At 37.6% G+C, this 16005-nt stretch overlaps 1 protein-coding gene across 6 annotated transcripts in view; it reads right to left on the bottom strand.

Annotated features, from left to right (window-relative positions):
* Positions 1-16005, bottom strand: part of Cd226 (CD226 antigen) — a 95279-nt gene that overhangs the window by 66515 nt on the left and 12759 nt on the right. For 2 of the 6 annotated variants that reach the window (NM_178687.2, NM_001039149.1), the window contains exon 1: positions 8079-8291. The exons of 3 other annotated variants lie outside the window; for them this stretch is intronic. The gene's annotated coding sequence lies outside the window, so the exon portion shown is untranslated. Of the gene's footprint in view, positions 1-8078; positions 8401-16005 lie in introns of those variants that run through there. One more of the 6 variants, XM_006526464.4, reaches the window with a different exon arrangement.

The raw sequence follows: 16005 nt of genomic DNA, 5'->3' as shown, positions 1-16005 counted from the left end.
ATGCTTATTAAAAAAGCCTGATGACCTGAGTCTCCAGAACCTACATAAAGGTAAGAGGATAGAACTAACTTCACAAAGTTATGCTTGAACTAGCACATGTACACGGTGGCACATGAAACCACACATACCAAACAAACACACACAATTATAATATGAATAACTAATATATAATAAAATATTAATTCTAATTCTTAAAAATTTGTGAAGAATATTTCAACAAGACAATCAAAACTCAAACTTTTATCTTTATAAAAAGAAGAATTATATTACATTTGGCCCCATTAGCAGAACCATGATACAATGTGCACATTATAAATGAGGTTATTTCTTATTCTCAGCTGAAATTTCATGTTCTCTAAAAACATCTCCCTGTTTTATACTCATGCTGATACACAAAATAATTGATTCACACTGATAATCTTTTAAATGGACTCATCACATATGAAGTTCAAGAGGCAAAATTGTCTTTCACCTTTTTTTTATTCTTTAATCAATCCTTTTTTCCAGACACACTGAATCTAATAAAGAGAAAGTGGAAAGAGCCTTGAACTCATTGGCACAGGGGAAAATTACCTAAACAGAATTCCAATAGCTCAGGCTCTAAGATCAAAAATTGATAATTGGGACCTCATGAAACTGGAAAGTTTCTGTAAGGCAAAGGAGGTAGTCAATAAGACAAATCAGCAACTTTCACCTTTTATTTTAACAATATGAATTATTCTATTAGACAATAAAAAAAGGAAATTGTTCAGTCTAATAAACTTTGGGAATATTTTATATAAAACAGGAGGAAATAATGATGTGTCCACATGGGGCATGCTTAGGAATTGAAATAGGTACAGAGTATAGATGGGGTGGTTGTTTAACCAGGAGGTATGTATGACCATAATAGAGAGGTATTTTACAGTCTACGGGATCCCTGATCTAGTTAGAAAGACATTGAACACATATACAAATACTTATTTACAGAACTCCTTCAATGTTATGAAGAAAGAAGTTCATGAGGGTAACCAGAAGACCAAATATCCAGACTGGCAGTCTAGTAGAAGCCTTTTGTAGGGAGGATACCTGGAAGAAAGACCTGCACCCCTGTGGGATGCAAACTCTAAACACTAGCCAGGTGATCATTGAAGTCAGGTCCAGGAATGAAAAACTTTCTTTTCTTTTTTTTTTTTTTTTTTTTGGGTTTTTATTTTTTTTTTCGAGACAGGGTTTCTCTGTATATATAGCCCTGGCTGTCCTGGAACTCACTCTGTAGACCAGGCTGGCCTTGAACTCAGAAATCTACCTGCCACTGCCTCCCAAGTGCTGGGATTAAAGGCATGTGCCACCAAGCTCGGCTAAACTTGAGCAGACAGGAAAGCAAGTGTACCATGCCAGTAGCTGGCAATTTTCAATGAAGTTGTATCTGTGAGTAGTAGAGGGGGAATAAAGACAGGAAATGATGGGAGGTAACATTTTATAGATAGGTAGGGTAAGGTTCTGTTTGCTTTTGTAGACTCTGGATGATGGCTCTAAGTTAACAGAAGAGTAACTGTCACAAACTTGCCTTTTCATTACCCTTTGGAATTTGGCTTTCTTTGAGTATCTACTCCTTTTTCTATACCACAACATGAAGAATCTATGCCACTCTGGCCGATCTGAGTAAATGGAAAAAGAAAAAAAATCAAAGCCTGAGATGACCCAATCATAATGCAGGAAATTATTGGCATTCTATACCAGAAGGAACATTTTCTCTTTCCTCCCCTTCCTCACCTGATGCAGACAAGAAGGAATGTTGCATGGTCACTCCACTACCCTACATAACTATCTTGAAGTTCAATCTGAGGACAATTGCCAGAAGATGGATACAAACTCACATCTAGAATCATTGAACCCACTGAATCCATGAACTGTGGCATCAGAACATACAGTTAGATATATTACATTTTATAAAAAGTCCCTGTTACTTCTGTCCAAGTATATCTAAAGTGATACATTTTCTTTCTATCTATGTTGTAAAGATAAAAATGAGAATGAGCAAACACTGACATCCAACTTTTCGAACATCTTTACCATCATCTAAGAAAAATAAAATGGCCACCTGGACTTGGATATTTTCCCTGCAGATGAGATGAACTAGCTGGCTTCCAAGACATGGTCTGTAATCTCAGAGACACACCAATAATAGGCATGTTTATAATTCCATGTGATCTAGGATGCATCCAGTCAGAAAAATATACCTAGATTCTATAGATAGTATTTTCACTAAAATAAACAACTGGAGAAGTTTATAGATAATACAAATATAATAAAATAGATTAGGTGAGAAAATAACAAAAAGACAAACTTTGAAAAATGTCCTTTCCTGTGATAAGCGTTAAAGGGTCCAGGAGGAGAGATGCCCACTATAGAGGTTTCTGGTTAAAGCTGGAACATTAAGACGCTGAAGCTCATCTAGAGATATCAGGAAAAGCCAAGGAATGAATCAATCAAGGGGAAAAGGAGGAAAGGACAAATAAGGGAACTGATTATCTGAAAATTTAAATGACCACTAGTGAAAGATGCTTAAGAAACACCCACAGATAACATCACACCCAGTGGGGGAAGTCTCTCTAAGATTAGGAGCAAGACAGAAGTTTGCTTTCACTACTGCTATTCATATTGCTCTCTAGGCTTTAACCAGAACAAATAAGCAAGAAGAAATAAAAGATACCTATATAGCCAAGGAAGAAGTAATCCTGTACAATGATGACATGATTTTGTAAATTAGCTGATATCTACTCAATACTGTTTAGATAACAAGGCAAAATTGCACAAGAGAAAATGAACATATGAAAAGTTAGTGTATCTCTAAATACTAACAATCACATGAAAATAAATTCTAAATAACAATTTTATTTATAATCCAGAAAGTAAAACACATCTGAATAAATTTAACCAAGTAGATGAATCAAGAGTTTACATTAAAAATGACAAATGTTGCAAGTTTGTTTTAAAAGCCTACAAATGAAAAGGCATGCTTAAGAATGGATCTAGCAAGCTAGGCAATGGTGGTGCATGCCTTTAGTCCCAGCACCTGGGAGGCAGAGGTAGGTGGATTTCTGAGTTCGAAGACAGCCTAATCTACAGAGCGAGTTCCAGGACAGCCAGGGCTATACAGAGAAACCCTGTCTCAAAAAAACCAACAAAAAATGTATCTAGAATATATCAATGTTCATAAATGGAAATTTTACTAATGTTACAAAGACAATATTCTCAATTAAACTCATAGCCTTATCAGTAATTAGTAAACTTTAAGTGGCCTTATATTGAAAATGGAAAATCTGATCATGAAATTCATACTGCACTGCAAGGGGTTCTGATCATCCAACATTTGCCTGAAGAGAAAAGATTGGGTGATTCCTATACCCCATTTTAAAACTTAGTTCAAAGCTAATAATCGAAACCTTAATGTCAGGATAAGGAAGGATAGACAAATAAATGGTATGAAAGTGATAATTAAAAACTAGCACTTGAGAGGTGGAATAGAAATATAGTGCAGTGGAAGCTTCCTAAAATATATAAAGCCAACCCTAATGAAGTTTCAAAATAATGAGAGAGATGAAGTCACAACTAGCCATATCACATCACCAAATGAAGCTTCTAGTATCAGGACTAGGACTGGGTTACATCTAATTGAGTTTTGAGCCAAAGGGGTTCAATGTATATCCTCAAACAACTCAGGCAAGATAATATGTTTCTCTCCACAAACAGACCAAGACCTTCATTGTTGTAGACAATACCCACAGAACCCATTAAACATGGAGTTTTCAAGCTGGTGCCTACGAAGAACTTTCATTCCCATTTTCCTGGTGTCTTTTGGTATGGGAAAATATGTAAACTGTTCTGAAAACCTTAGTATAATGTAAAAACAACATCTCTAAATGGGATGTCTCCATTAAATCCCTCTCCTCAGAGCTCAGGGAACCCTGTGGAAGAGGAAACAGAAAGAATGTAAGAATCAGAGATAACAGAGGACACCAAAAGAACAAGGCCTGATAAATCAACTGAGCAAACTTCATATGAACTCACAGAGACAGAAACATTAAGCACGGGACCAACATGGGTCTGTAGCAAATCATACATACACATATATTGTAGCTTTCAGTTCAGTATTTTTATGGGACTCCTGAGAATATGAACAAGTGTGTCTCTGATTCCTTTGCCTTCCCTTGGGTCCCTCGTTTTTGTTTTTGTTTTTTTGTTTTTTTTTTTGTCTTATTGGATTGCCTTGTCTCTCTCACTGTGACAGTGTTTGTTTTGTTTTATTTTATTTTGTTTATAAAAATTGAAAACTTACATCTATAGTGAATTGATGTTCAACACTGAATCAAGACATATCAGTGGGAAACAACACAGTATTCAAAGAATGGGCCTGGAACAACTGTGTGGCCATGTGAAATTAAATTTGTAATTCTCGCCATACACAAGAACTATATCAGATGAATTGACCTAAATGTAAGAGCTGCATGACCTTAAAGTTGACTAGGGATCATTAGATATGGCACCAAAAGGAAAAGATAAAAGTAAAAGTAAATTTGGTCTCATTAAAATTAACACTATTGTGTATCAATACTGATGCCAAGAAGGTGAAAAGTCAGTCAATATAATGGGCAAAACATTTGTGAATTAAATATCTGACTTGAAAGTTATAAAATATGTAACCCAGCTGAGAAACGAGCAAAGTACTTCAAGAGATATTTCTTCAAAGAACATGCACAAATGACCAACAAACACGATGAAAGGTATTCAACATCATTAGTTATAAGGTAAGTGCAGATAAAACCACATGGAGAGATCACTTTATAGTCAGTTAAGCTGCTATCATAAAAAAGAGAAGATGGAATCATGCTGTGAGTAAGCTGAAACCTTTGTGTATTACTAACAAAAATATGAAAGGTTGAAACTGCTGTGGAAAGTAGTTTTCAATTCTTCAAATAGGATCACAGGATGTAACAATTTCACTCCTAGAAATGTACCCCATGATTTTAAAACAGAAAATAAATACTCATTCACACATCATCGTTCATAGCAGCACTGTTCACAAGAATTAGATAGTGAAAACAACCTGGATATCCATCATAGGCACGGGGTAAACAAATTCAATATAATCATAGCAGGAGACATTATTCTGTCACAATAAGAAATAGGCATTGATTCATGCCATCATATGAATGATTATAGAAAATAAATAAAACAGTGTAGGCACAAATGGCCCCAGAATGGGTAAATCTGTAAGATATTCAAAGCACATTGCTGTTTGCAGAAGCTGGTAGAATAACAGAATGGGGAGAGACTAATTTATAAAGTTTTATTGGGGGATTATAAAAAATGATTTTGAGTGGATAAGAAGTGGTTATTGGGACTATAGAAATGGCTCACTGACTAATTGCAATGGTTACTCTTCCAGAGGACTCAAGTTTAAGCCCCAGCCCCAATAGGTAGCTTTATTACACACACAAAAAAAGTGAAGTGGTTATTGTAGAGCATTATGAATCTGTTAAACACAACTTAAGCAGACACTTAAACATGCTTTGATAACTTTTATGTGATTATAAATTCCATTATAGTAAAACAAATATTATTAGTAATAATCAAGACTGCAACTGTACCTTTGTAATCCCAACTGCAGAAGCCAGTACAGTTTGAAGTTCATTGTGTGTTTATTACTTGAGTCCCCAATACCCTGAACTGTGGCTAACATTAAGCTTCCTAGAACATTGAAAGGACAGAGCCCAATGGCATGCTGTGTCAGATGCTTGCGACAACAACTAGAAATAAATAGTATAAAAAATCATAGTCCACATTGTAAATTAAGAATTTGAGAGATTAAAAATTAAATGTTTAGCTGGGCATGGTGGCGCACGCCTTTAATCCCAGCACTCAGGAGGCAGAGGCAGGCAGATTCCTGAGTTCAAGGTCAGCCTAGTCTACAAAGTGAGTTCCAGGACAGCCAGGGCTATGCAGAGGAAACCCTGTCTCGAAAAACAAAACAAACAAACGAACAACAACAACAAAAAAGAATTAAATGTTTGACAATTGAATGTGTGTGTGTGTTCAGGAAAAGACAGGGAATAGGATCCAGTAAAGTGGTATAATATAGAAAAACAAATTAGATACTGTGACAGTGTATTCAAACAAACCTAAATGGAATTAGGTGTGATGTGATTTTTCTCCACTCTGTGACTTAGAATTCTTACAAACAGAATTGAAAGAAGTTTCCTCTCGCTAGGAGTAAGCAGGTGGGTTTGTTGAAGCAATCTTGAAATTAATAATTGATTAGAATGTGTAGTTCATTCCCAAGTCACTCAATGCTGGTTCATCAGATATTAGAGATCAGAGATAAGTTGCATTCACACTAAGAAATCTAAGCACACAGAGGTCATATATGAGTTTGGACAGGTACCTATGGACTGACAGTTGAAGACAAAAGTTTGGCTGTTACCACTTTGCTGGGGACAAGCCCTATCTATCAACATCTAACTAAAGACAAATAGAAATGGCTACTGAGCTATTTATGTGATGTTGGCAGTCATTTTTTGCATGATTTATGGAAGGGTTTGGCTTGAGAGTTTTTTTTCCCTGAATAGAGCCGGCTATACAAAGGAGCTTTATCCTCAGGAAAACCATTAATCAATATATTCCTGCATGCTTTCCACTATTTTTAACCATCATGGCACTATACATGAGCAGAGGTCTGTCTTCAGAGATCTCTCATATGGGTCTGGTAAATATCTTTAGTCACGTTCTTTCTAGCCACAAAGGCAGGCCCCTCTGCTTTTCCTTGATTTCACTGCATCTGAAATCTGATATACTTTGATTAATATGTGTTTCAGCCACTTCTGAACTCTGGAAGGAATCTCATCTTTCTTCATTACTCTAATGGCATCTTTTCCTCCAAGATTCACTCTGGGACACCCTGTGATACCTCTCTACTCATTCAAACCACAGGAAAGCAGAGAATCACCAAGCACTGCTACTCTGAAAACTCATGACCACTATCAGGAAAATCACAAATATGAGATCTTCGTTTCAGTTCTTATTTCCAAACTGAGAGGATTGGGTGTATGATAGGACACTGTAACTTAGCTGTTTTAGGCTCTCAGAACTCTAGGCAGATTCCATTGAAACACCATATCCTTGGCTTTTACTGCAGCACTAGGGAATCCTCATCAACTGTGGAAGTTGTGGTCTCCTCTGCCTCATGGTCCCCTTAGAATTTCAACAAGTAATATTCCATTCAAGTCAGAATCCTTAGTTTGCATTCAGCAGTGATCATCTGCAGCAGTAGAGTTAGACCCTGAGGCCCATGAACCAAATCCAGCCCACTATTTAATTTCTATAAATGTTAGCTGGATCACAGCCCTTCTCATCTGTTTAATTTTATGTGGCTATTTTTTTTGTCTGTGTGTGCTATAGTTTTCCACAGGAAACATTTGCCAACCTTCTCATACTACAAAAATTCTTTAGATAGCAGACACTTGTTAACTTCACCTCACTCAACCTTTTCTAAGAAGAGGAAGACTAAGTGTGATAGATCAGGCACTTATAAAATCATGTCGGTTCTCTCATCTTAGAAATTTTATTATGATAAAACAACTTGATTTTTTCCTGGAGACACACAGACTGAAGACACAGAGAAAAGTATTTAAATGGCACCATTTACCAAATCTATGCCCATCGCTTAAATCACAGGCTTCCATGACATTCAAGCAATGACAGCTGTTTCCGATAGTGTCCCTGCCTTGCATTATCTGCTTGTACCACAGGCTTATTGTGTGAAGTGTCAGCTCAGCCACCGCCAATGTTTTCCTGGCAGATACTGATTGTAGTACTGGGTTCCATAGACCTTTTTCATACAAGTATGTTCTCCATTTTCACCATGTTCCCTTACCTCCCTCCTTCCCACACTTTCTCTTTGCTCTCCTTCCCAAAAAACACCTGGGCTCCTTCCCTAGACAGTACTGGTTTTAATTTCATGTCACATGTACAGACATGGATTTATAGTTTTACATCAAGTGTGGGGTCCAATCTTTCTTTGTAAGAAGGCTACTTACCTTGATGCTCTTTGGGCGTAACTCTCCTTGCAGATAAGTGGGTTGCTTAGAGCTTCCTAGCCTCTGGCTAGCACTGGGAGTTTGCCTCTTTTGGGGAACCAACTCTGGCCTGCAGTTGAGGTTTTCTTTCCACCACAGCCTCTTCCAGCAGCCACTGATAGCAAGCACTGTTTCATACAGCAGTGTCTCCTGAAGTCAAGAAGTCTTCTGTGTCTAGAAGCAACTTTACGGTTTCATCTACTCATACTCATTGCGAAATCAGAGTTCCAAGCCCACATGCACTTTTCATACTCGATTCTAACTCCAAATTGAAACTAAATGTACTCTTTTAAAATTTAAAGTTCATTTCTTTCTTTTCATTTCCCTATTTCTTCCTGCCAATCAAAGAAATGCACCTTCAGAAGTATTTACAATTCAGGAAGCTTTATTATCTTAGGCCTTATCTAAACACGTTTCTAGTACTACCGGCTTCTCTCTCTCTCTCTCCCCCCCCCCTTTCTCTCACTCACACACACACACACACACACACACACACACACACACACACACACACAAGCAAACAAACAATCTCATCCTTGTCATATCGTCTGTGACACTCACCCATCCCCATCCCCAGAGGTCTGAGTACATGGCTCAATTGGTGAGGGGATAACTCCACATACATGAGGATCTGAGTTCTATCTTCAGCACCTAAGTCAAAGCAGGGTGCAAAAATACACGCCATCCAGAGACTGCCACACCTGAAGATTCATCCCATATACAGACACCATACCCAGAAACTTGGAGAGACCTGTGGCTCCAGCCGTTTACGTAGCATAGGATGGCCTTGTTGGGCATTAATGGGAGGAAAGACCCTTGGTCCTGTAAAGACTCGATTCCCCAGTGTAGGGGAATGCCAGGGTGAGGAGGTGGGAGTGGGTGGATGGGTGGGGGACCACCCTCATAGAAGCAAAAGAGTGGGATATGATAGGGGGTTTCTGGAGGGGAGACCAGAAAAAGGGGATACCATTTCAAATGTAAATAATAAAATAGCCAAAAAAAAAAACCAGAACAGTACAGAAAAATACAATCCAGTATTAGTCGTTGAGAATGTCTGGTCAGTGAAGATTCTGGCTCAAAATGTAAGGAAGACATCAGACATCAACCTTTAGCCTGTACACACACTAACACACAAAGGAGTACAAATTGATATCGTCAAAGATCAGTCCCTATATATTAGGCAAAATCTTTTTGGCAACCTTGGCATGCATTTACTGAAGCACATAACATACCCTTTTGTGATTACTTTTCTTATTCTAGTCTTAATTTTTTAATTAAAATATAATTACTCCCTCCTTTTCTGTCCTACCTCCAACCTATCCTGTCCCCTCCCTCCCTTCTGTGCCCTCTATTTCCCTCTCAAATTGATGGCCTCCTTTTTATCATTGCTATATACCAATATATAATTACAACTTGCTGAGTCCATTTAGAGTTACTTGTGTACACAAGATTTCAGAGCTGACCACTTTGTATAATAAATTAGGGGCTCATTCCTGGAAGAGTATAATTCTCCCTCCCTAATAAGTGATAAGCTGCCTGCTGTTTTTTGTCTAGATATGAGACCCCATGATATTTACCCCTTCCATGTTAACATATCTAAAAATATTATTATTGTTCAGAAACCTTATAGGTAGCCATATTGTTGAGGTATCATGAGTCTACCTTCCCTGTCATGTCTAGGAAACACAATCTCACTGCAGACTTCCTGATCCTCTAGCTCTTAAAATCTTTCCACTCTCTCTTCTGTGATGTCCCCTGAGTCTTAGGTGCAGGAGTTGTGCTATAGATGTTTAATTGGAAGGAGAATCACCACAATCCGTTAAGTTCTACATTATGACCTGTTGTGCTTTTTTACAGTGGCCACTACTATAAATAGAAGTTTCTTTGACTGGGAGTTAGATGCACCATCTGTATCTAAGGATAAATTTTAGAATGCAGTTAAGAATTATGATGGTCTAGTAAAGTGATGACTCTCTTTAAAAATCACTAGCCCTTGGCAGTTATCTAAGTTTCTAGAACCAGGCATTTTCCTCATATTGAGTGGGTCTGTAGTCTACTTAGACAGCTGTTGGATGTCATTAAGATTAGAGTGCCACTGTTGGAACTTGAAGAATATATTCTAAGTCTTGGGAACACCAAAAGATAACAATTTTATCTGTTGTTTGATTAACAAAATTATGACATTCCCCTTCTTGGTCAAGTCAACTTGAAAGATGTGGCTGATGCCTGAGGTCATAATGGAAATACTAGGAAAGCAGGACTACATTTGGCAAAGAAGAAATCATTATAAGCCAAACAGCCTTATACATTAATCATAATTTGGGGTACAAGGCTAGCCTTGGCTGCTATGCTAACTGTATGTCTGAAAGCATGGAAATGAAGTAGCAGTGTGGTCCTCCATTACACACATGTATTATTGTGCGTCAGAGGAAGTTTTCTAATACACCCACCTGAATCTCATCAGTTCTTTAAATGCCTCACTGTCCTGGGGAAATAAACTTCACTCTAAAGCCCTTTTACTTGAATTCACTTTTGCCAATTTCATGTCTCACAAGTATTCTATTCTAAGCTTCCATTCAGATATAAATAATATTTCATATTTTAAAGACACATGATCTGTTAAAGTAGAGCCTATGCATACAAGAGTCATTTTTCTTGATTTCTCTTACTGTTCTTCCATCCATCAGGTCTCAGCTCAGACATCCTTCATAAAAGTTTCTCTTGACTGGAGAGAGATCTCAAAAATCAGGTTTCGGTATCCCTCCTGTGATCTTCTTGCAACCTTGGCATGCATTTACTGAAGCATATAATATACCTTTTGTGATTGCTTTTCTTATTCTAGTCTAATAAATCCGTTCAAGGTGGGTGTAATGGTACAAGCCTGTGATCTGAGCACCTGGGAGTTAGGAGGAGGAGGATCACTTGTTCAAGTCACATGCAGCTACATAGTGAGTTCAAGACCAGCCACAAAGTATCACAAAGTATTAATGAACAAATGAATAAGACATATTGTCTTGTCCATTGCTCTTTTCTCATTGTCTGGCACCTGGGTTGGGGTGTAACCAACACTTGTTAAATTGGGATGAAACAATAACTTCAGCTCCTTGGGTTTTATAGCACATATCCACAAACTACTCATAATCTGTATTCCATCTTGTTTCTAGTAAATAGATGATCTTCTCCTGCAACTTTACATTTCCCCAATGAATAAGAAAAAAATCAACAACAACAACAAAAAACACCCTATAACCCAAGTGCACTGATTTTACATTATAAATCTTGTGTTCTTATGTTAGACCAAATAATCCTCATAGTGGTTTTGAATTGAATCTCAGACATTGGCTAAAATAGTCATTGTCTACACACATGATTCAAAGTGTTTTTAAAATGATAGCCAGCTATAATAAAAACTATAACTCATATCTGTAGGGTATACAGTTTGTTGTTTCTACTCCCCATCTCATTTAATTTCAGATTTATAAGATTAATTTTTAATAAATTATTAAATGTTTTGTACTCACTTATTATATCTGTTTCCACAGTGTGCGCATACACACACACACACACACCATTATTATCATCATCATTATTTTCATCATAGCTGTAACCTATAGCAAGGTTATTGTTATTGTTGCCATAGACAGAACCAAGACAGGTGCTTTTTCTTGATGAAACTGTACTGGTTTTATGCATTGTAGGTGGTGCTGTTTGGTGATGTATATAACCTTTACAAGGTGAAGCCTTGCTAGAGGAAATGTATCTCTGCTGGGGCAGGGTGAGAGGGCTCTTTGAACATTTATAGCCTTGTCCCACTTCCCATTCTCTCTGTATGTCTGTGTGTGTGTGTCTCTCTCTCTGTCTCTGTATTTTTTCTGTCTCTATCTCTGTATATGTCTTTCTCTCTGTGTCTATTGTCTGTTGTCTGTTTCTGTCTCTCTGTCTGTGTGTCTCTCCAGCTCTGTCTCTGTCTGTCTGTCTCTATCTCTCTGTCTCTGTCCTCTCTCTCTCTCTCTCTCTCTCTCTCTCTCTCTCTCTCTCTCTCTCTCTCCCTGGATGTAATTGACCAGTTTCCTAATGCTAACTCCCTGAGATTTTTGCTTCTGTCCTTTTGGAACTGAAAACTAAAATAAACCCCTTCTTTCCTAAGTTGCTGTTGGTCGTTATTTTTCTTCAAAGCAATAGGAATATAAGTAATAACCATTAGTATCAGCTTTGTCAGCTGATTCTTAAAGAAATGCAGGGACAAAATCAAGCAGAAACTGAAGGAAAGGCAAACCAGTGACCAACCCAACTTGGGATGCATCCCATAGGCAGGCACCAAACCCTGACACTATTACTAATGCTATGTTGTACTTGCAGACAGGAGTGTAGCCTGGCTGTTCTTTGAGAGGCTCTACCAACAGCTGACTGAAACAGATGCAGATACAGACAAGCATTGAACTAAGGTCAGGGACCTCTGGGAAGAGTTGGAGGAATGATTGAAGGAACTGAAGGGGATGGCAACCCCATAAAAAGATCAAAAGTATCAACTAACCCAAATTCCTGAGAGATCCTAGAGACTAAGCCACCAAGCAAAGAGTATACACGCAGGCTGGTCCAAGACTCCCAGCACTTAGGTAGCAGTGGACTGCCTTGTCTGACTTCTGTGGGAGAGGATGCACCTAATCCTGTAGAGGCTTGATGCCCTGGGGTGTAAGGATATCCAGGGGTGGGATCTGCCCTGTCAGAGATAAAAGGGGTGGAGGCATGGGGGAGAAACTCTGCAAAGAGGGATCAGAAGGAGAACAACATTTGAGATGTAAATAAATAAAAAATTAATTTAGAAAAGAATTTTAAAAGTTTGTAATACAAAAAGCTTAACAATTATCTTTATATGCATGTCAAAGGAATGCAAGGTATCCAATAGTGAGGGTCCTAGAAATGTATAATCATTCTCCCCAACACAAAGCTATAAACTTTCAATCAGCAAATAGAAGAAATATATGACTGTCATGTGATCAGTAATCAATCAGGAAGCAAACAATTGAATCATCCTGATACTGATGAAGCTGCTCCACTCTCAAAGATCTCCCCAGAAAAATAAATGAAGACAACAAGACAGAAAAACCAGTCAAGTAGAATGAAGAATGGTCACCACTTATGGGAGCAGACAGATTACTCCAGTATTTCTGTGGACCCTTACAAGAGGCATTTTTATCATTTTAAAACAAAGCAATCTTTTTTGGTGTTACTATCTGTTGACTAAAGTAGGAGACACAGTAAAAAAAAATCATATCACAGGAAGTACCACATTAGCTATATTTTGTCTCTTTCTTGTAAGTTTCCAGGGCACCAACATTGTTCTAACAAAGTGTAAAAGATGGAAAATAGTAAGGTGGGTCCACTCAGGAGTGCACAGGCCACAGAAGCAGCAGAGCAGCAAGGACAGGCTCTTACATGCACCCAGAAGGTGGAACTGATCCTCAGTCCTCTGTATACCTTCCCTGCCAGAGGAGAGCTTGCCTCCAGGAAGTGTCTGACCCTGGAACTTAGGTGAGATCACTATTTTCTCTCAGGTGACTTCCTCAGGCGGATCCACTCAGGAGCACACAGGCTGCAGAAACAGCAGAGCAGCTGGGAAGGGTCCTACCAGCCTATATCTGCACCCAGGAGATGGGGCTGTTCCATAGTCCTCTGTGTAGTGGTCTTGCTAGGAGAGAGCTGGTCTCCTTGGAGTGCTGACAAAGGCTTACAGACTCACAGGAGTAACAAGCTCCAGCCAGAGTCAGCAAGGACATCTAACACCAATGATTACAAGATGGAAAACGGCAAATGCAAGAATCTTACCAACAGAAACCAAGAATACTTGACATCATGAGAAACCAGGAATCCCACTACAGTGAATCCTGGATACGCCAACATCAGAAAAGCAAGATTCAGATTTAAAATCATATCTCATGATGCTGGTAGAGGATTTTAAGAAGGACATTAATAACTCTCTTAAATAAATACAGGAAAACACAGCGAAACAGGTAGAAGCCCTTAAAGAGGAAACACAAAAATCCCTTAAAGAATTACAGGAAAACACAAACACACTAGTGAAGAAAATGAATAAAAACATCCAGGATCTAAAAATGGAAGTAGAACCAATAAAGAAATCACAAAGGGAGACAACTCTGGAGATAAAAAACCTAGGAAAGAGATGAGGAGCCATAGATGTAAGTATCACCAACAGAATAAAAGAAATAGAAGAGAGAATCTAAGGACCAGAAGATAAAATAGAAAACATTGACACAACAATCAAAGAAAATGCAAAAGGCAAAAAGATCCTAACCTGAAATATTAAGAAAGACCAGGACGTAATGACAGGACCAAATCTAATGATAATAGATTTGAATAATAATAGAATTTGAATACTAAAATAATATTTGAATAGATTTGAATAATAATAGAAGAAAGTGAAGATTCCCAACTTAAAGGGCCAACAAATATTTTCAACAAAATGATAGAAGAAAACTTCCCTAACCTAAAGAAAGAGATGCCCATGAACATACAAGAGGCCTACAAAACACCAAATAGTTTGGAACAAAAAAAAGAAATACTTCTTATCACTTAACAATCAAAACACCAAATAAACAAAACAAAGAAAAATATTAAAAGCAGTAGGGGAAAAAGGTCAACTAAGATATAAAGGCAAACCTATCAGAATTATACCCAACTTCTCACCAGAGACTATGAGAGCCAGAAGACACTGGACAGATGTTATACAGACCCTAAGAGAACACAAATGCCAGCCCAGGCTACTTTACCCAGCAAAAACTCTCAATAACCATAGATGGAGAAACCAAAGTATTCTATGACAAAACCAAATTTACACAATATCTTTCCACAAATCCAGCCCTACAAAGGATAACAGATGGAAAACATCAACACAAGGAGGGAAACTATACCCTAGAAAAAAAGAAAGAAAGTAATCTTTCAACAAATCTACAAGAAGATAGCCACATGAACAGAATCACAGCTCTAACAGAAAAAAAAAAAAAAAAAAAAAACAGGAATCAACAATTACTTTCCTTAATAGCTCTTAATATTAATGGACTCCATTCCCCAATAAAAAGACATAGACTAACAGACTGGCTACACAAACAGGACCCAACATTCTCCTGCTTACAGGAAACCCATCTCAGGGAAAAAGACAGACACTACCTCAGAGGGAAAGGCTGGAAAACAATTTCCCAAGCAAATGGTCTGAAGAAACAAGCTGGAGTAGCCATTCTAACATCGAATAAAATCGACTTTCAACCTAAAGTTATCAAAAAAGACAAGGAAGGACACTTCATACTCATCAAAGGAACAATCTAACAAGATGAACTCTCAATACTGAAATTCATACTCCAAATGCAAGGGCATCCACAATCATTTAAAAAAAAAAAAAACTTTAGTAAAGCTCAAAGCACACATTGTACCTCACACAATAATAGTGGGAGACTTCAACACACCACTTTCATCAATGGACAGTTCTTGGAAACAGAAACTAAACAGGGACACAGTGAAACTAACAGAAGTGATGAAACAAATGGATTTAACAGATATACGTGTAGAACATTTTATCCTAAAACAAAAGGATATAACTTCTTCTTAGCACTTCATGGTATCTTCTCCAAAATTGACCATATAATTGGTCACAAAACAGGACTCAACAGATATAAAAATATTGAAATAATCCAATGCATCCTATCAGATAACCATGGACTAAGGCTGATCTTAAATAACAACATAAATAATAGAAAGTCTACATACACTTGAAAGCTAAACAACAGTCTACTCAATGATAACTTGGTCAAGGAAGAAATAAATAAATTAAGGACTTTTTAGAGTTTAATGAAAATGAAGCCACAACATACCCAAA

Source organism: Mus musculus, chromosome 18 (assembly GCF_000001635.26).
Source record: "Mus musculus strain C57BL/6J chromosome 18, GRCm38.p6 C57BL/6J".
Lineage (NCBI taxonomy): Eukaryota > Metazoa > Chordata > Mammalia > Rodentia > Muridae > Mus > Mus musculus.
The sequence above is the reverse complement of the archived record's forward strand: the minus strand, read 5'-3'. Positions and strand labels throughout refer to the sequence as shown.